Consider the following 21,954-nt stretch of genomic DNA (forward strand, 5'->3'; position numbering starts at 1 on the left):
CACTCAAAAAGTAAAACAGTATCAAAATCTCCTAAACTTTCAAGTTACACTACTACATAAGCATCAAGGTACACTACCACATAAGCATCTACAGATATATTTTACTCCTCTACAATGACACCAGTTCTCAGCAGATGACAGACAGTAATTATTTATAGAATATAAATGATACCAAGGGAGTCCAACAAAACATACGACTGCCAACTATGGGAGTGCCATTACTGTAAATCAACATCACTGAAAAATGCTCTCAGTGCTCATTGAGTTCGCCCTTTTCTCCACTATTGTGTGACCGTGAAATTAATAATGATAATATAGGCTTAGCCATCCCTATATCAATACTAATTAATAGGCCCATAGCTGAACATCAAGTCCCTCCCATTTGGAAAACCTCTTACATTATTCCCTTACATAAAGGTGGGTTATCAATAGATTTCACTATCTCACCCAACTGCAATATTATCACCACTATCTAAAATCCTGTAGAGAGTAATTCACATGCAAGTTACCGACTATCTGCATACTAACAAATTCCTAACAAACACCCAGTATAGCTTTTGACCATTCCATAGCAAATCAACTGCATTGTGATTTGCTAATAGTGTCAACTATCACAGGAACAATAACTACGCATCTTCTATCTTCCTTCACCTATCAAAAGCCTTTGACATGGTTTCACATACTAAACTTTTAAATGTCCTCTCTGAACTAAATTTTTGTAATTCTACCCTTGCCTGGTTCCAAGATTACTCACTGGACGCCAGTAAGCAGTCTCTTGGCAACAGACCCAATCACCCCTCTTGCCAGTAACCTTAGGACTTCCCCAAGGCTCTATTTTAGGCCCACTTCTATTCTCAATATTTACAAATAACCTCCACTTGTCAAACCCCTCAGGCTTCTCTCATCCAATATGCAGACGGCTCTGCAGTAATATGTGCTGCACCCTCTCTACTAGAACATCAGAATCTAACACAAAAAGGCCATCTTGCAGTTGTCATGGCTCACAAATGTTCAATTAACCCTAACAAAACCAAACTTATGGTCTTCTATTCTAATAAAGTTGCCTCTCCCACTAACACATTTAACATCTCTTCTCTTAACACCACCATCATAACCCCATCTCCTTACACCAAACTTAAATACAATATTCACATTTCCCAGACTGTAAGAAAAGTACATAAAAAACTTTGTACTTTATACAGACACAGACACTACTTCACTAAGAATACCAAGATTGTCATTGCTCAAACCCACCTAATCTCAGCACTATTCTATGCAATTCCCATACTCACTAACCTTAAGAAATCTGAGATTCAAAAACTTGAATCTTGTTGCAATAAAACTGCTAGATACACTACAACCTTACCAGCTAGATCCCACCATTGCCTTGCACTCAAGCAACTAAACTGGTTAGAACTCCCCCAACTCCTTCACTATACACAGTTAACAAAGGCCCATAAAATCTTTTTCTGATCCTGAGAAAATCCCTGCCCTACAAACGCTTCTTCAGCCATATGCCACCAACAGACCATTATGCTCCACCAACAAACACCATATAAAAAAATCTATGTATCCAAAAATCAAGCAGGTGATTCCTTCTTCGCAAACTACATAGGAAAAATCTGGAATGAACTGCCAGAAAACATTACTACCACTGCTTCCCTAGCTTAATTTAAAATAACCCTAAAAAACACCTCTTAAACAAATGGCTGTGTCCTTGGCTCTTCCCCCAACTAAAAGCTACCTCTCAAGCTCTAACAGCCACCTCTCCATCTCTAGCCCTGCCACAACCTCAATATAACCCTATAGGTCTTTCTAGCCTCGCACCATCCTCAGTATAGTCTGCTTGCTTACCATCAACTCTCAGTATTAACTATGATGTTAAGAAGAAATATCTCTGTTTTCACAATGTAGATGTTTATATACTTGCAAATACTGAATGTTCATTTGAAACGTTGGAATGCCCAGTACTTTATAACATTGTAATGTTATATACTTTGTAAATACAGATTGCTCATTCGTAACTTTGGAATGCCCATTGCTCTATAACACTGTAATATTTGTTTATAGTATGCCCTTACATTTTGTTTTACTGAGTTTCTAGCTTCCTCATGTATGTACAGAATTAAACTAAGTAGTATCTAGCAACTTGAATTATGTACACTTGTACGGTCGATGTTACATTGTTCAACCTGAAGCTTTTCTCCCCAGGCCTCTGCTGAAAAGGACATGTGTCCAGTCAAACTTTCCCAGTAAAAAAAAAAAAAAAAGTAAAATAAATAAATAATAATAATCGTCGCCATCATCATCAAACTGGCCAGCTGTTAACCAGGTAGACACACAATCCGTTTTCATGGGCAACACCAGAGCAATATCTGGTTAAGTGATTCTCTTGAGGGTACACAGTAGGCAAATGCGGGCCAAGGGAAGTACAGCTCACAGACTTAATGCTCTGCACAAAAGCCATGGGGCTTTGGCAGTCACCTTCACACTAGGGGGAGAGGGGGTTAGACCCTGCAAAAAAAATAAAAATAAAAACTTTTTTTTCTCTCTCTGAAAGTGGTTTTCAATGTACTAATTCACACCATCAGCACTGGCTGAAATTACTGTCAGTGAATCAGCATGAATCTAATTATAGATGTCAGCAATCTTCTTCTTTTGGCTTTTTCCCAGTTAGGGGTCGCCACAGCAGATCACCTTGTCCACTCGATGAACTGAAAGCTGACCTAGGAGATCACAAGCCTGTACACTCAGCCCTTAAAGTGAGTTTAATATTCCAGTTCTCCTCCATCCTTACCTTCAAACTCACTTTTTGCCTGGCTAACCTATATCCTCCTAAATGTTTCTGTGTATTCCTTCTCAGGCAGAGATCCTGGAAGTCTCTTGCACAGCCCCACAACCTAGTGTGTGAAGATTTAGAGAGTTCTAGTCAATCCCTATCTACTCTCTATGCCTCCTCCTTCTACTCCCCCCAACCCACTGTTCCTTTTTAGAACAACTCCTTCAAATCACCACAACTTAATTCCCTACGCAGTCTTTAGAGAGCTCATTTACTGATTTAAATAATTAGTGTAACTGATCCCTCATTCTGTATAACAGTACTATCCAAGAGGGGAACTGAAAAACATCCAAACTGATGACTGATGTTTTTTAGGCAGACCATCCCTTCCAACAATAGCTCATATTCAATCTGTATCTTATCAACCTATACTGTTCTGTTATCAAAATCAGCATCCAGCCAATCAGCAAAGTCAGTTTGTGTATCAGTTTCCTGAAAAACTACTTTTGTGTTGGCACATTATGTCACTAATACTGGATGTTTAAGTAAAGCTATCACGCTTTGTGTTAAGTATTAACATGAAGTGCAGACTCAGCTTAACAGTGCTTACAAAGATTTTCCTTTTTTCAAAGACAGTTTAAAATTGTCACTACACAAATGACATTTCACACAATGCAAAAGCACATTACAAATAATGTGACAATCCACACATTTACAGAGAAGCCTCTTTTTGAGTATTTTGAGAGCAAGAAGAGCACCTACAGCACTTTAAAGTTTCTGATTCAAAGGTTGTTTCCTTCACAGAATAAGCAATGCTTTAGAAAATCTGTCAAGTCAGTCCCCGACAACAAACATCCATAGAGTCCATTATAATAATGGTACAACAAGTTTAAAAATAACACCAAATAACACAACCTAATTGTCTCAAACTAGATTTTAACTTATTAATACACCACTGTTAAACCCTAATGCTTAGTAAATAAGCTTCATCTCCTTTCATGCCTCTCATGTGTATCATGTTGTCCACAGACATGCACATTAAAAATACCAGTGTTGGCTTTTGTTCAGCTTGATGCTTCCCGATCACACTGTTTAGGAAACTCTCCCTTGCAAAAGTCTAAAAATAGGGATGGACTCTGGCAAGTGTTACCTGAGCAGACAGTGTTGAACTCTGGGCAACTAAAACTTAGACACTTAATAGTTTAGTATCGAGACTGTGCTGTTTTAAGTTCTTTATTGTAAAATATATCCTCTGCGAGTGACCATCCATACTACTGGGCTTATGCTACTGCATTTCTTTCCTTGAGAAAAACCTTTGGACTAGTATGCCAAGCAACTGGCAAACTAATACACCTGACAAGAAATATGCATATTGGTTCCACAACTTAATATGTGAAACAGCAGCACTAAACTGAGTCATTTTATCTCATCTTAGAGATTAGTGTGACACTGAAGGACATAATATAAAGCTGAATGCATTTTTTAGGGGAGGTATAGTTCCTGACAGAAAATGCATATTTGCCATTGTCATGTTATATGACTATTGTTATATGAAATCATAAATGTAATTTATGGCAGACATGTAGCATCTCTGTTTCTAGATTTATACAAAGATTCCAGTGCCATCTCATTAGATACTCCCTACTAGATTATCCAAGCTGGACATCAACACAACCACTGTAAACTGTCCTAAAACTTACTTAAATCAACACAAAATAAATTTACACGCTGAAAAGACTTGAGCATCTTTCCCAAACATATCAGATCTATTCTAGGAACTGTAACATTTTCATTTACAAAATGTTTACAAAAGTTGAATCAACAATTACTGCCCAATGTGCAGATGATTCAGCCTTATTACATTCAGCTACTTCCACATCACAATTTCAAGCCAAAACTCAATAAACATTAAATGCCCCCAAACAAAAAGCATGTCCTTATTTCCATTTCAAGAAAAAATACATCAAATCAAGATCACATCTTTAGATAACAGACAAATGAAGCATGCACGCCTACTAGGAGTTACCATACATCAAAACTGTTCAATAAATTGCACATGATTACCAAAAAAATTTATAAGGCATTATCCTAAAACAAAATGCAAAATCTGACAAGCACATTGACTACGTCGCCAAAATGATTAATCAAAAATTGGGCATACTATATAAAAATCAAACCATACCTCACCTGGCATGCCCAACAATTGTACGTATTCTCTTAACACCTAGCCTACTGTACACACTGCACCAATCTAGACTAACATCTCAATCAGATGCCCTACGCAGACTGCCTCAAAAAACTTCACCTTTTTTTCTGTCGCATATTGCCTACTCAAAGGCGATCTCTGCCTAACATACAAAGCTATGTCAAACCCAGAGCGGTTAGACATGCTCCATGTAAAAAAATCCCAATCCCTTCGAGCTACATGCTCTAGGGACCTAAACCTTGTCACCACAATAAACAGAACATGCTGGAGGGATAGATTCCTATCCCAGAGACTTCCCATACTCTGGAACAAACTATCTATATCATACAAAGCTCCTCATTAGCACTCTTCAAGAAAAATCTTGATGACTGGATGGGAGATAGGAAATTCACTCTGGGGATCACTTCTGTGGCTCTGCTTGACAGGGGCACAGGAAAATAATTTTCTTGGTTGGCAAAAGCCAGGGTACCGTTTGGCTAGGCTTATATAGGCCATAGGGCCAATAGCCTAGTACCTACCTATGAACATGCAATACAAAAAATTTTATAAACTCGAATATTGATATATCAAAATAGCAAAGTTTGCATCTGGTCAGCAAAGCACAGTACACCTCTGTTGCTCTAAATACTAACTTGCTAAAACTTAACAGTCCTTGACATTATCATATTATAAAATAGTTCCTTAATATATTATATAAGCTAAACAAATATGCAGCTATTTCAAAACCTACAAACATATACACCAAAAAGATCAAGTAGCTCTCGCAATCAAAATCTAGTAGTAACTCAGAAATAAAACATTCATCACGGTGATTCACTTTACTTGTGCTACACTGCAAAAAAATCAGTAATTTCTCAAATGGTATACAAATAGAATCTAAATTTCAAATATTTAAAGTAAAACTGAAAAAATGTATAATAGGTAACTGAATATACTCGTTCTGCTACTTCAAACTAAAACATTTTGATATACAATGTATACATTTATGTGACATAATACTAGCCATTAACTCACAGAAATCTTTCTAGTCTTAGTTGACAAGATACATAATGTTACAATTTTCTCATAACAAATGCTAGACTGTTCTTCAATTCTATGTAACTGAAAGTTTTATCTACTACCATGTGGTCCACTGCAATGATACCGTCATTTACAGATCGTATTCACTTTCATATATTACTATTTTCTGATTAATTTTTGGAGCTTATCTCCCCAGGCCTTCCCTGAAAAGGGATTACTTGCCCAGTCAGATTATCCTGGTTAGTAAATGCACATAAATAAATAAAACAAAACAAAATAAACTACTGATGGACAGAAGGAAAGAGTTCTTAAAATTTAAAATAATTCAGTAAGGTGTATGTTGGCTTAAGGAAACTGAACATGGAAAAAGAAAATTGTAGGGAACCATATACTAACACATTAGAAAAACAGATTTTAGGCACTGTATTCAGAAAGTTTCTTGTACAGATATTACACAAAGTCAAGGAAACACAAAATTTTTGCAGGGGTATTTTTATACTCCAATTTGAACACAATGGAGTTTCTTCAGGCAACAGATACATGTTGGAGACAGAGAGATATGGAAAGAAATTTTGGACAGCATATTTTCTGGAAATGTGTGGCTTTCCTGACTTACATATGCTCTTTACCCACACAGCTTTTACAAATTTTCTTTTGGGACTTCACATCAGATATGTTTGATCATTAAACAAACTCTCCAAAAATTCCTTACCAGGAAATATTGAGTAAGATCCTCACTGGAGCTTCACAAAGTTACATCTATACTGGATGACCTGTCTAAAAGTCCTTAGCACAAATGGCAGAAATAAGTAGAGAAATAGTCACCTTGGTTTAATTACTGATGGTCAGATTTTGCACTTGAATGTCGAATAGCTCCATCTGATGTTGTTGGCTAATATCTCACAGTTAGATAGTATTACTTGGTATATTGTGTGGGAATGCCAGACCCGCTAGCTCCCTGACTAGGTGTAATCAACCGACATTTCAGATAGTCATGAAATATTTATTTATCTTTGTTGATCAGGTTAGTACAACTAGGTAGTGGCCTCTTTTCTGGGGAAAACAATGGTGGCATTATTATTATAAGAAGAAATTTGTCTGAGGCATTGGGGAACTTCCTCTACTCTTTTTTTGTGTACGGGGACTTTTGTGTGGTGACACTTCCTTTCACGCAGACAGTGAGTAAATATGGAAGGCAGAGAAGAAAATGTAGTTTATGATTCTGGTGCTGTTATTCTAAAAGCAGAAGTGGCAATAAAGATAAGAGAGGTTGAGGAGATGTTATTGGGAGGAGATGATGTGCTGAAGGTATTTGAAAAGGCTGTAACAGATTCTGAAGATTTCCTTCAACGAAGCCTCTTTGAGGAAGAGGTTACATCACAAGAATATGTTGTTATAACCCTGCAGTAAGGATGGTTGCAAGATGATCTATTTATAGACATGGTAAACACCAGCGAATCAGAAAATGGCAAAGATGTGTTGTGGGGAGAGCTGATGGAAAGGATCCTGAAGGAAGAAGTACAGCAGATTGAAGGGAGACAGGTCACAGAAAATCATACGTGGGGGTAGTTAAATAAGGGATGGAAACAAAAAAAGAAGTAAGTTTAAAGAAAAAGAGACTTTTAAGGTACTGACTGAGAAGAAGGAAGATGCAGTGTTGGACAGATATAAGGTGTTGGATGAAGTAATTAAGACATTGGGAATCAAACCAAACAAGGTAAGAGTGTTTATACATATTAATAAAGATATTTTTGTGACATTATTTTTGAGACTGGTCAGATAATGGAAAGAAATTTAGACAAATATGAGAAAAAGAAAAATGTTCACCTTGGAACTTGTATATATTTAAGCCCTTTTACAGGGAAACTAAGAAGAAAATTAACATTTGATTCAGGACTGATGTTGAAAAACAGATTCTAAAATATCTATTCGAGTTGTGCAAAGATGTATTGAATTTATGAAAAGTATATGATAATAGAGTTTATGGACTAGGGTGTGGAATTGCAATGTGATTTTGAAACTTGAAAATGACAATAATGTGCATATTCCAAGTATTATCAATGCTGAAGGTGACAAAGGCATGGTTAAATATTGGGAACAGCTAAAAACATGGTTTTGTGTGGAAAAATGATCATTTAATTAAAAATTGTGCCAAAATACAATGTTTTACATGTGGAAAATAGGACATCATGCAAGGAAATGTGAACCAAAATGTTAAGTGTGATTGAGTGGGACCTTTGGGGGGGGGTGAAGAGAAAGAGACAGAATCAGAGATGATAGAGGAAATAACAGATGGTGACAAAAAAGGATGAAGTTAATAGGAAAAAGGGTTATAAACAGTAGAAATGCAAAAAGTAATTAATGCAATAGCTACAGAAAAAAATACAAAAAGTTAATATAAAGGACAATTTAAATATAGAAAAAAATTGAGAAATAAGAGTCAAGGACAAGTGATAGCAATGATGCTAAATGGAATATAGTTAAAAAAGAAATAAATTCTATTGGTAAAAGGGTATGTGAGAAAAAGGTAGACTACAGAGGAATTTAAAAAAAAAAAGAAAAAAGAAGGGGAAAGGATGAACATATATTACATTAAGGTAAAATTACTTGTAAAGTTTTAGCTCAATTTCAACAGTTTAAAAAAATTAGAAAGAACAGTAATTTTGGAATGGTGTAAACAACAAGAATGTGAAAATTATCTTAGAAGATACCAGGTTTTCATCGAAAACAGAAATATGGAGGGTAAATAATCTTATTTGGAATTTTGGGAAGGAGACTTGTAAAGAAATAATTATCTTACACAGAGGCACAATTAGAGTGTTAAATGTTACTTTTGTTACAACAGGCAGAATGCAGTTGTTGATGTAAGATGGAGAGATCAAGTTGTGAAGGCTGCCAGCCCAGCTTCATAGAATTTTGTAAATAATCCTGTCATTTGTAAATATTAATATGATCCAAAGACTTGTTTTACACATGTAAGAACTATGTGTTATGATTAAACTGTATGTTATGTACTGAGCTTCAAAAATGTAACCACAGTGCACTCTGCTGGAGAAGAGCAGAAATGTATATGGACTATATGCCTGTGCAAATGTATATTTTCGTAGTAGAAGTTGAAACATACAGAGTTAACTTGCAATCTCTGAGAAAATAAGTAGAGAGTTTTATGATCTGCTATAAAGTTGGTTTATCTCATCTAAGAGACAGGATGTCTAGGCTAGGAGCTTCTTTCTATTGTCTGGAAACGGAAGTAATTACAGGTTTCCAAGGTAATTATTTTAAGACTTATAGTTTCAGGCAAGCATCTAAGAGATAAGTATTTTTCAGAGAGACATGTTAAATTCTATTGGTATCTGTTTAGCCTGGGAACTAGATGCAAGTGTCAAATAGTGTCATCTAGCTAACCCAGTAGTATTGTGTATTATTAATTTAAGAACTCTCTCAGAGAGATAGTTAGTGGATTTTGTATTTTGTTCTGGACCTATAAACATCTCTTCAGCACTTCTCATCTATATCTGCTTGACTCTGTAAGAAAGACGCTTAGGACACAGTGTCTCTTAGAGCTAGATAGGAATATAGCAAGAGTAGTCTAGATGTTTTCTGTATTTATGTGAGACTGTTTTGCAATGTTGTTTTAAAATAGTTCCTGTGATTCTGAACTCTTTTGTCACTGTGTTGAGTTAATGAGTATTATCTTGTGCTTTTATTATTTACTATTAAATATATTTAAACCTTTTAACTGTGGCTGGCTTTGTATAGAGATATTTAAGCTCTTAGTGTACTTGCATATGTATTTGGTGATACTGTGCAGGCCACTCTGGAATAGCCTTAAAAGTTCTGGTCACACAGTAAGATTGGGCACCCTTTGGGAAGGTTCTTATTAGTAGCCGATAAGTAGTGGTTGGTGGCCATTAATTCTACAATCTGGGCAGAAGGGCGCATAGCTAGTGAACCTGTACCAACCTTCCCCAGGAGTGTCTGTGTGTTTGTATATAAATCAAATCTCAAAGTGTGTGTGTGTGTGTGTGTGTGTGTGTGTGTGTGTGTGTGTGTGTGTGTGTGAGTGTGTGTGTGTGTGTGTGTGTCAGCTATATGGGCAGGGACACGAACCACTGGTTGGACAGAGAAGGTGATAGAGATTTTGGCTGGACCACTCTGCTGACATCTGAAACCTATAGCTGTGACAGTGGGGAGTTTTACTGAGGATCTGGAGAGAGAGGAAGAAACCAGCCCCAGACTGACTGTGATCTCTATGTGCTCTTAAGGGAAATTGTACTTAATTGTGTGTACTTGTCATCCTCCCAATGTGCACGTCCCTCACTGGTGTTAGTGATGAGTATTGAGGCTTCTTGATTACTGGGACAGTGCATGGGCATCACAGGAGTAATCACAATTATTGCTATTTATGCATATGTAACTAAAAAGGGGAGAGGAGAGATGTTTAGAAATATTACTCAATATGCAACAATTAATATGGAAATCATCACAGCAGGGGATCTTAATTGCAACTTGAGACTGCAGAAAAAGAAATCATATGATGTTAAGTTAACATGAACCTACAAAACAGGAGAAAAGGGAATGGAAATAAACTTTGATACCAAAAAACAGTCCATCAATAGTGGAAGAAGGCATTGTGATGACATGATTTTCAGATCATATGACAATTTGTATTAAGATAAAAGAAATGTTTGAGTCTTTAAAATAGGGAAGGGCTTAAAAAGAATGGGATGACAAAGGAAAAGAAGACAAGATGAAATTGTGGCAAGATCACCTGGGGATGGGAGAATTCTATAAGGATTAGTCATAATGGTGGTTAAGTTTTAAACAGAAGTATAAACAAAAAGTTACGTTACATGGGAAAAAGAAAAAAATATGGATAAGATAAAACATTGGAAGGAAGTAATGTTACTGACTGTTTGGAGAGGAATGATGACAATTTTATTATGAAGAAACATGAGTTAAATAAGAAAAAGAAAAACATTTTATTGTATAACCAAAGATATTTTTGCAAGAAAAAAAAGAACTTGCACCATATTTAAGTAAACTAGTTACAGAGAATAACAATGTTACAGAGAACTGAAGGATTCATTTGGTAATGTATTATAATACACAAGAGAAAATCTTGGAGATAGCAAAAGTTTATATTAAGACATTATTTGAAGGACAGAGGATACAAATTAGTAAGCAATGGGTAGTTTATGCACTCTCTGAAAAAGATGATAAAGATTTAGAAAAAAAATAATGATAGAAGAACTAGACAAGTTTTAAAAGTAGTGAATCTAGATTCAGAGAGAGGACCAGATGGTACTGACTACAGGATGTATACAGATATGACAATGGATCAAAAATAATGGTTTAGATGTGTATTAAATGAATGGTTGGATAAATGTTTATGTATAAAGAATTGTGTAGGGGTGTAGTTAGACTTGTATGGAAAAAAGGTAATAAACCAGAGTTACAAAATTGGAGACCAATAGTATTAAATAATATGAATTACAATATTTCATGAAAATTTTATAAAAAAAGAAAAAAGAGAATGTACGTAAGACTGTAAAAAGGCACTCATATGGTATAAAAGGGAAAAGGGCTCAGGATTTATTACTGATAATTTGGGATATAGTAGACGGCATTCTGTACAGAAATGTACATGCAAAATTAATGGCAGGGGATTTACATACACAGCTTTTGATTCGATTCATTATTCTGTGTTATGGGATGCATCAAAAACAGCAAACAGGAGCAATGACTGTTGTGGGTCAGCAAGTTTAAGTTCCCATAAAAATGTACAAAAATGTTGTAAATGATGCAAATCCAGATATAAAATGACCTTTTATTAAAGAAACATTGAAATAAAATATGGTAAGCTCTTTCGTCTCATAACTTAACGAAACTTCGTCAGACAATCCAAACCAACATGAATCAAGTTTAAATGTGTAACAGAAGACACACCTCTCATTTGTTACAACCAATCAACAGTTCAATACAAAAAAATAATAATGCATAATCCATGGGTTCAATGTTCTTGGAGTTTTAAAAATGTGTTGAAAGTAGTGCAGTAGCCAGGAATCAAACCCAGGTCAACGAAAAGATCAGTGCTCAGCACTATACTACATAAACAGCACTAAACATGACAGCTCAAATAAATGATACATACAGCAGATATAAAAAGTGTACACACCCCTGCTAAAAATGCCAGGTTTTTGTGATATAAAAGAAATGAGACCACAATAAATCATTTCAAAACTTTTCCCACCTTTAATGTGACCTATAACCTGTACAATTCAATTGAAAAACAAACAAGTCTGTTAGGGGAAAATACATAAAAAAATAAAAAATGTACAATAAGCTGGTTGCGTAAGTGTGCACACCCTTAAACTAATACTTTGCTGAAGCACATTTTGAATTAATTACAGCATTCAGTCTTCTTGGGTACACATCTGTCATTAATTAAACAGAGACTGATTAACTCCAAATAAAGTTCAGCTTTCCTATTAGGATTTTCCTGACATTTACTCAGTTGCCTGCTACAGCAAAAGCCATGGTTCGCAGAAAGCTTACAAAGCATCAAAGGGATCTCACTGTTGAATGTTATCAGGAGAAGGGTACAAAAAATTTCCACAGCTTTGGATATACCATGGAACACAGTGGACAGTCATCAAAAATTGGTGAAAATATGGGACAACAGTGATGTTCCAAAACTGATGAAAAGATGAGACGAGACGAGACGACAACTGTTCAGGGTGGCTGCCAAAAGACCTACAGCAACACTGAAAGGGCTGCAGGAATTTCTGGCAAGTACTGGTTGTGTACTGCATGTGACAACAATCTGCTGTATTCTCCATATGTCTGGACTATGGGGTGGGGTTGCAAGACAGAAGCCTTTTCTTACACAGAAAAAAACATCCAGGCCCAGGTAAAATTTGCAAAACAATACATCAAGTCTCCCAAAAGCATGTGGGAAAATGTGTTATGGACTGATGAGACCAAGGTTAAACTTTTTGGCCACAATTCCAAAGGGTACATTTGGCGCAAAAACAACACTTCATCACCAAAAGAACACCATCCCTACCGTGAAGCATGGTGGTGGCAGCATCATGCTTTGGGGGTTGCTCTTCTTTTTAGTCAGGGTGGAGGCAATTATAAACAGTTTCAAATACCAGTCACCTTTGGCCCAAAACCTTCAAGCATCTGCTAGAAAGTTGAAGATGAAGAGGAATATCACCTTTCAACACAACAATGAAGCCAAGCGTACATCCAAATCAACAAAAGAATGGCTTCACCAGAAGAAAATTAAAGTTTTGGAATGGCCCAGACCTAAATCCAATAGAAAATCTGCAGGGTGACCTAAAGAGGGCTATGCACAGGAGATGCCTTTACAATCTGACAGATTTGGAGCACTTTTGCAAGGAAGAGTGGGCAAATATTGCCAAGTAAAAAGGTGCCATGCTGATAGAGTCCTACCCAAGAAGACTGAATGTTGTAATTAAATCAAAAGGTGCTTCAACAAAGTATTAGTTTAAGGGTGTGCACACTTATGCAACCATCTTATTGTACATGTTTTATTTTTTATACTTTTCCCCCCAACAGATTTGTTTTTCAGTTGAATTGTACAGATTATAGGTCACATTAAACATGGGAAACGTTTTGAAATGATTTATTGTGGTCTCATTTTTTTATATCAGAAAAACCTGGCATTTTAACGGGGGTGTGTACACTTTTTATATCCACTGTACATTTCACATTAAAAACTTTTAAAATACTGTAAATCATATAATAAATAACATAATAGTTAAACAATAAACATTTCAAATGTATAAATGCAGTTAAATATTTTAAAACTACTTTTCTTGTGCTTTTAGTCTTAAAATAATAGTTATAGAAAGGTGGCCCTTCAAACCTGGCCAGTAGTTGGCCTTTAGGCATAACTGCCAGGCTAATTCCATTCCCTCTAAAATGATAGTCCATGGTCCACCCCTTTCTCCTGTCTTAACTACACCCAATACAAAAAACTTAAAGGAATGTTCTGTATACTCCAGACAGTGCTTTGCTAAAGCATTAGCTTCATATTTTAATCTTATAGCTCTCAAATGTTCATAGATAGGGTTTTTAACTTCCTCTCCGTCTTACCTATGTAGAAGCATACACATGCACTGTACTGGGTGCAGTACACTACTTTTTCAGAGGTACAATAAAATTTGTCTGAATATGGTATAGAAAGCGAAACATTATAGAAACAACAAAACAATAAACTCGTGAAAAAATATGACTCCTAAAACACCACATAGAATTTTTGACTGCTTTTGTTCTTTTTCTTTTATGTCAACAGAACTTCATCAGAAATTATAGCAACAGTACGGAAAGAAAAATCAGAAGAAATGAGAAACACCTGTTTTTTCTGGAAATCTTTTAGACTGTTTAAAAAAAGTGTATATAATTAACTATTTTGTTAGCTAAAATTGTTTACTTAGGCGTTTTTAGTTTGCCTTTGACTTCAGTAAAAAGTGCAATATTATTTTTTCTTTCATTTAGTGATCTTGACTGAATCCAGTGAAAAGGGCGACTTTATATGTATATAAAGAAAAGGGTGGATTAGGAATAATAAATCTGACAGCATATGTTGCATCTTTGAATTTATATAGAATAATGAAATGTTTAAAAAGCAAGGATGGTTCTAGTCTAACATAAATATTAAGTTTAAAATATAAAATGGAGTGGTTTACTTTATTTAACTTGAAAAGGAGGAGGGTTTGTTGTAACAAAGAAATAGAAAACTATCAAAATAAAATCATGTTGTGGAAAATGAACGTCAAAAGGACTGAAAAGGGGAAGAAAGTACAGTAACATTATGGAAACGTATTTTCAGATAAATCTGTGGAAAGGGTTGCTTAAATTACAAAGGAATGCGATACAAGCAAGAATAAAAAGATATAAAAAAATGAGAGAGTACCATGATTCTTTATGGAGACTGATGATACACAGATTACCAGTGAAGGTTAATAAGCCTTATAAAAGTAAAAAGACAGGATTTGTTTGTACTGAGAATTTGAAATTAATGAGCATGTTTTTTAAGGATGTAAAAGGGTTAAATGCTATGGAAAAATACAGATTTGAACTACATAGAAGGTTTTAAAGAAATAATAGACTATAGATATAATAGAATTTGGATATTACAAGAGTGAAAGTCGAAATTATGTTAAGGAAACTGACAGAAAATGTTTTGTATCATATAGTTAAATTTAGAATCAAAGGGTGAAGGAAATTAAGTTTAATCAAAAATGGGACTTGGCTATGATGTTAAAAATAAGGTTTTGGTTGTGGAAGTTGGATTAGGGGTCAAAGTAAAAAATAAATACTGTATCTGCGATAGAAAAAACATTACAGAACAGTATATTGAATGCAAATATTTAAAATATTTATATAAAAAGTGAATAAGAATGCATATTTTAATAAAGATCCCGCCCACTCTTTCTGATAAGTGGCATAGGATCTTTTACATCCACCTGAGGTGCCATCAACTCAAGCAGATGGGACCTCAGTTTAACATCTCATCCAAAAGATGACACACACAGGACTGAAGGGTCGAACAAGGGTCATCCGAGTTGCAATTAGGGCTTCTTTTATCCCTCTGTGCCACAGAAGTGGAACACATGACATTATTCTGACTTTTATGTTTTATGGACTGTGGCATTTTTGCTTTGCTTTATTTTCAAACATTAATTTTTCTACAATTGTTCAAGCTGTTTAAATATATTTCATTGTTATAATTCATGTTTTAATCTTTGCTTTTCATGCATAAGCTTATACAGTTACAATATTCAGTTTAGCATACAAAAATAGAAATAAAACTCCAATGACATGAAGTTACACAGAAAACTACATGACACTCCAACTGCAGTGGCTTGCCTGTGGTTGGCCTGAAGGCAAGGATGTGAAATGAGACAAAGAAGTACATACAGTGGATATAAAATGTTTACACACCCCTGTTAAAAATGCCAGGTTTTTGTGATATAAAAAAATGAGACCACAATAAATCATTTCACAACTTTTCCCAACTTTAATGTGACCTATAACATGTACAATTCAATTGAAAAACAAACAAATCAGGTAATCCTAAACCTCCTTGTTCTGTTGGAAGTACCATCTTATCCTACTCTTGCCCTCTTCCCCTACTAAATAAAATCCTTCAGCTCTATTAATTACTATCCTCAACTTCTCTGGTGAATAAAAATATGCCTGACCTATGTATAAAAACTAAAGAGACTAAAACATTTTTTACTGTCTGTATCTTGCTTTCCATGTGCATAAGCAAGAGTTTCCAATTTCTCAGCTTTTTGATTTTCCCAAGTTTTCACTTAGCTGCCATAAACCAAACCTTTTTAATCCATACTCCTAAATACTTCATTTTATTATGATCCAATAAATATGGGTATTGACAGACCAATTTATGTGTAGATGCATAGTTTATAGCTATAGCCTTTATCTTCATTAATTCTATATCCTGAAAAAAATGGAACTCTCGGAATATTCCATAACATTGAGATGTCCTTTTCTAGTTCCATCAAGTACAAAATATCATCTGCCCTTTTATTTCTGAATCTGCATGATTATTTTAACTCTACTGTCAGTGCAGAATGGAGAGGTGTAAGAACTCTTTTTTTGGGTCTAGCGGAAATACCCCTTGCAACCAGCTGTGTCAGACAGAAAGATTTACTAATCACTAATACAACATGATGATCAAAGCAAAGAAAATTTTCTACCCATTTTCCAAGGTCTCTCATATCATCATCATTTTGGAGTAAGGTGTTATCTATATTAATATATTATTATTATTATTATATATATTGACACTGTATAACATTGTATTGCTACTTAATGCCTTGTAATAACCCTGTAACATTGCTGTTTAATGCTAATTTATATTGAAAATTGTATAATATGTTGGAGCTTTTCTCCCCAGGCCTCTGCTGAAAAAGGGCTCTTCAGCTCAGTCGGAAAATCCCGGTCAACAAATGTAAAATAAAATAATAAATAAATAAATACTATAAGCTGGGTTGAGAGATTGTTTACCAAATGCAACAACAACTTTTCACTTTTTAGCATTTAGTTTTAGCTTGTTGACTGCGCATCAACTATTAACCTGTGTGGGTTCAAGATATAGCTTCTGCACGTGGGATTTGGCAATGAAAGAGGTCCTAACAAGGATTCATCCTCACTGCATGCATTCTATCCCAGAGCCAATTTGCTATCCACCTAAATATATAGCGATCGATTTGAAGCACATTCTGCTTGTTACTTATGTTAGCATATGGTATGTAATAAAATGCTTAAGTGAGTTCATGATAATGCTGCCAAGGCTTTTGTTATTCTCTCAAAGACGTTTAACAGATTCAGTGCACATAATCTTTCCTTTAACAAAGAACCTGCTGAGGATCAAGTTTTATAAGATTTTTAATATCATAGTTTATCAAGTCAGTCTAATGGTTCTGTAAATTCAGTGGTGGGGCCATCCTTCTGAAGTTGCATCACAACTGCTGTGCACCCTACCTCAAAACACAGTCAGTGGCTAAGCAGTAGTAGAAGTAACTAAAGCTATAGTTGCTAAGTCAGGTTTGGGAACAGTGTATAAAAACTTAAGACCGATGAACTTTAAACATTCTATCTGCCTTTTTAGCGGCAGCAGGCAGGAAATCAGGATCATTATCAGCAGGCAGACACACACACACACACACACACACACACACACACACATTCTCCAAAGCTGACACAACTGGAGGAATTGTTGAGAGTTCAGGAAATTCCCTCTGTTATTGCTCATACAGTTTTGTGAGGGACTGACAAACTTCTATGTACTCCCACTGAAAACAATAACGCATTCCGGAAAAAGACTCCGAGAGAGCAACAAATGAAGAATCAGAAATTGAGCTCTCCAAGTCTCAATCAGAAAATGAGGAGAAACCCTGGATCTGCCCCCTTCATCTTCCTGTCCAGATTCAGAATCTTGAATCTCTTCAGGAAAAAGGTATCCTTTCTTTTATCAGAAAGTAATAAATAAGAAGGATCAAAATTCTGAATAAAAGCCTAAGCCAGACCAAGTAAAATATTCATAACTAAGGAAATTTGAGGAGGAGTAGAAACGTTTAGGTTTCAGTTTCTTTTCTGACAGAAAAAATGGAGCCAGTGGTGTCCATAAATGGCAGCAGCAGCTTCTCCAGAGAAGAGCAGAAAATTCTGACAAAAAGGAAGCCCTCCATATTCCCTCTCCCAAGACCAACAAGAAAGTCTCTTCCTTGCCGGCTGAGGTGATCCCAACAGCTGCAGGGGACATGGTTAACCCCCGGTACTTACTTGCTGTAGGTGCTACACCAGAGGGGCCCAGTGTAAAAGATGAGTGGTCTGAGAGGCCACAAACAGCCACAGCACAGTCACCCACCTGTGGCTAAGGCAAACTGTTAGCCTGCTGTAGTGGCAAAGGCTGTTTGCTTAACTTATTCTTTTTGTAGCGGAAAGAAAGATTGACAAGTTTGTTCAATTAACAATCTGAAATGGTGCCTCTTTCCTAGGGAATACAAACTGCTAAAGCTGGTAAAATTTTAAGTATTTAAAAGTCACTTTTTTCACACAAAAACACAGTAAAATCATGTTAAAACACTTGGCCAGCCCCAAAAAGTAAAATAAACATAACTTTGACAGAAAAAAAAACATTTAAACTGACAAGAAAAAGAGTGCACTCATTTTAAGAGCATAATACAGTCTCAAGACAATCCATTAAAACACAAAACTCCTAGCTTTAAAATAACTTTTCCTGAAGAGTAAATAAAGTATTAATAATAAGCAAAAATAATTGAATCAAAGTTATTTCCCCCAATGAGAAGTTATCTACCAAACAAAGGAACAGCTCAAGGTAACCATAGATCATCCTCAAATGCCTCAGAGGAGCATACTCTTTGGCAACAGTAAAGCTCTGAAGGGCTTGGCACCAAAACTCGTCTTTTAGTCAGTTCAGATCAAGTTGCTTGTAGAAGGTGCCATGAAGCTTTGGAAGCTGGCTGGCTATTATATCCTTTGGGGCCTATATCCAGGGGATGGCAATATACCAGGTTGCCTCAAACAGCTTAAATCAGGACTTATCAGGTCCAATAGGATCTGTATTTAACCGCAACCTGTGTACTGGCTTTGTCCCAACAGAGTGGAGGACAGCAACAGTCATCCCTCTGCATAAAGGGGGACCATCTACTGACAAGGGAAATTACAGACCCACAAGATGGACTAGTCTTATATGTAAGGCCATGGAAAGCATTATTATGGACCTGCTAAATAATGACATAGAAGACCTCCAAACACTGTCAAGGGCAGGTCATGCCTACTGAATCTGGTGGAATTCTTTGAGAAAGTCACTAAAGGCCATGGATAAGCGTAAAACAGTACATACTGCCTACCTCTACCTGGCCAAGGCATTTGACAAAATACCCCACTCAGGTATTATAAATAAACTCACAAAACTGAGCAAAAAAGCCTTGGTCACCAGATGGACAATACACGTGGTTAAAATGGGTGAATTCTGATCCAGCAAGAGGCCAGTTATTAGTGGTGTGCCACAGGGCTCAGTACTGGGACCACTCCTCTTCAGAATATGCTTCTCTGAAGTCAAGACCAACGTGGAAAGCCTCTGGATGAAAATTACTGCAAGCTGGGGGCAATCACTGAATCTCCCAATGATGTAGATATCCTTCAAAAGGGTCTAAATCAGATAAATTACTGGTGCCAGAACCATGACCAAAAGCTAAATGCAAAAACATGCATTACCATGCCCTTTGGGAAGTCAAATACCCCTGCAAATTACAGCATGCCCCTTAAGAGTGGACTCAGAGTTGAGAGATCAAGGTACGCAAATAGATAGAAGCCTGAACTCTGACCACCATATGTCTAGAGCAGTGAGGAATTCCTTTTATGTGGCACAATTTACAAGTAAAGGTATGGCATCCAGATCCAAGGAAATTAATAGTCAGCCATCATTAGACCAATTACCGAGTACAGTGTGCCATTTGGCTACTTACAGCAGCTGGAGCAACCTCAGAGGTTCATCACAAAGAAAATACAGGGTGTAAGCAATATGAACTATGCAGACAGACTAAAATCCCTATTCCTTTATTCTGTCAACTACCGACAAATAAGGGATGACCTATGCCTGACGTACAATGCACTCTCAAATCCAGCCCTGATGGAGCTGCTACACATCCACAAGTCAAACAGCAAAATGGTCACCTGATCTAGGGATCTAAACAAAACATGCTATAGAAACAGCTGTGTGTCTGACAGATTACCCCTTCTTTGGAACATGCTTCCTATTCACATTAAGCAAAGCCCCTCCCTAGCCCTCTTCAAATGCAATCTAGATCAATGGATGGGGAATCGCAAATTCATACCTGGGGTAGTGCCTATGTCCCTTATGGACAGGGGCAATCTGTAAGATAATGCACAGGCACAAATCCATGTCATCCTCTTGCTCCTAGGAGCCATATACTGGGTAAAATTGGGTTACATTGGCCAGGCTTGTAAAGGCCCTTAACCCATTAGCCTTGTAAACTACTATGAAATAAGATATAACCTATATAGTGAAGGCTACTGGAGCAGTGATCAATATGATGAAAATTACTTAGTTTTTCTAGCAAAACCTGGTATCCCCTTTACTATGAGATGGTGCAGCCTCTGAGTTAATATAGGTAAGTACCGGGAGTGTGAGGGCAGAACCCCCCATTGTGGGATACAGAGGGTAAAATCCATGGTCATTATGAAAAGAAGGTTAGCATTTCCAACAGTTTATGCAATATGCACTTGCTGCCTTTTTTTTAAACACCTTTATTAAATTATCACTTGTGACACAGGCAAATGTACATTTATACAAAGGTAAACAAACTGTATTACATTAACAAACATTGTACTTCACCTATATTGTTATATACCATATAATTTCAGAAACATTACATAAATTATTCAATTCCTGCCCTCCCTTTTTAAACAAGAAATATCTTTATTAAACCATCACTTACGACATAAGCAATCATACATTTATATAAATGAAAACGAACCACAAAGACACTATCCTAGTTGCAAGCCTTTTACATCTCAGACAATACTGACATACTCCCAATTGCCAACATCATGCATCACTTACAATCTACCCAATCATTTTCAGTCAAACATTGCATAGTTCATTTAAGTCCTGTTTTCTTTTAAACCTCATTCCTTCCCTGTATGTATTGTTCCTACAATTTCCAATTTTTCCTATGTAGTTTGCACCTATCCTTTTCTAAAGATCTCAATTCCAGTTGTATTCTCTGTTACTACATTCACTACTTCTAATACACAGGGTTTAGATTTTATTTCCATTTTCTAGTAATTACTTTTTTGGCAGTTACCATAATCGGAAACAACAAGGCCTTACCATGTCTAGACAATTCCAATTCTGTATCATAGTTCAGAAAAAACATCTCCCTTTTCACAGCAATCCTCCTACCCAGCATCTCAGACAGTGCATCTCACAGGGAATCCTTAAAGTCCATCAACCCACTGCACTCCCAAAAATTATGTTACCAAGTACCTCTTTCTTCCCTGTCACACCTCCAACATTTGCTGTCTACCCGACTAAAAATTCTCTGGAATCTACTTGCGGTATAATAATATCTATGTAAACATTTCCAAGCAAATATCCTACATCTTGTAGATTTTGTTGCATATTTGGGAGCTATACATATATCCTCCCATTGTTTCTTTGTGACTTTCTTATCCAACCTCTCTTCCCAATCCTTTCTAACCTCCTCTGATTGATTCTTACAGTTATCATGTAATATTTTATATGCTCTACTAATGATTCCTTTTTTAATGGTAGCCTCTGTTCTAGATTCCACTAAAAACTCTACCAGTGCTGGTCTTTTGTTTTGGACTCCCATAT

General features: G+C 36.1%; 1 protein-coding gene across 1 annotated transcript in view; it reads right to left on the minus strand.

Annotated features, from left to right (window-relative positions):
- Positions 1-21,954, minus strand: part of LOC122787696 (BCAS3 microtubule associated cell migration factor) — a 4,651,713-nt gene that overhangs the window by 1,627,552 nt on the left and 3,002,207 nt on the right. The window lies entirely within an intron of this gene.

This window comes from Protopterus annectens, chromosome 13.part0, assembly GCF_019279795.1.
Source record: "Protopterus annectens isolate FY-2018-M chromosome 13.part0, PAN1.0, whole genome shotgun sequence".
In the NCBI taxonomy this organism is placed as follows: domain Eukaryota; kingdom Metazoa; phylum Chordata; order Ceratodontiformes; family Protopteridae; genus Protopterus; species Protopterus annectens.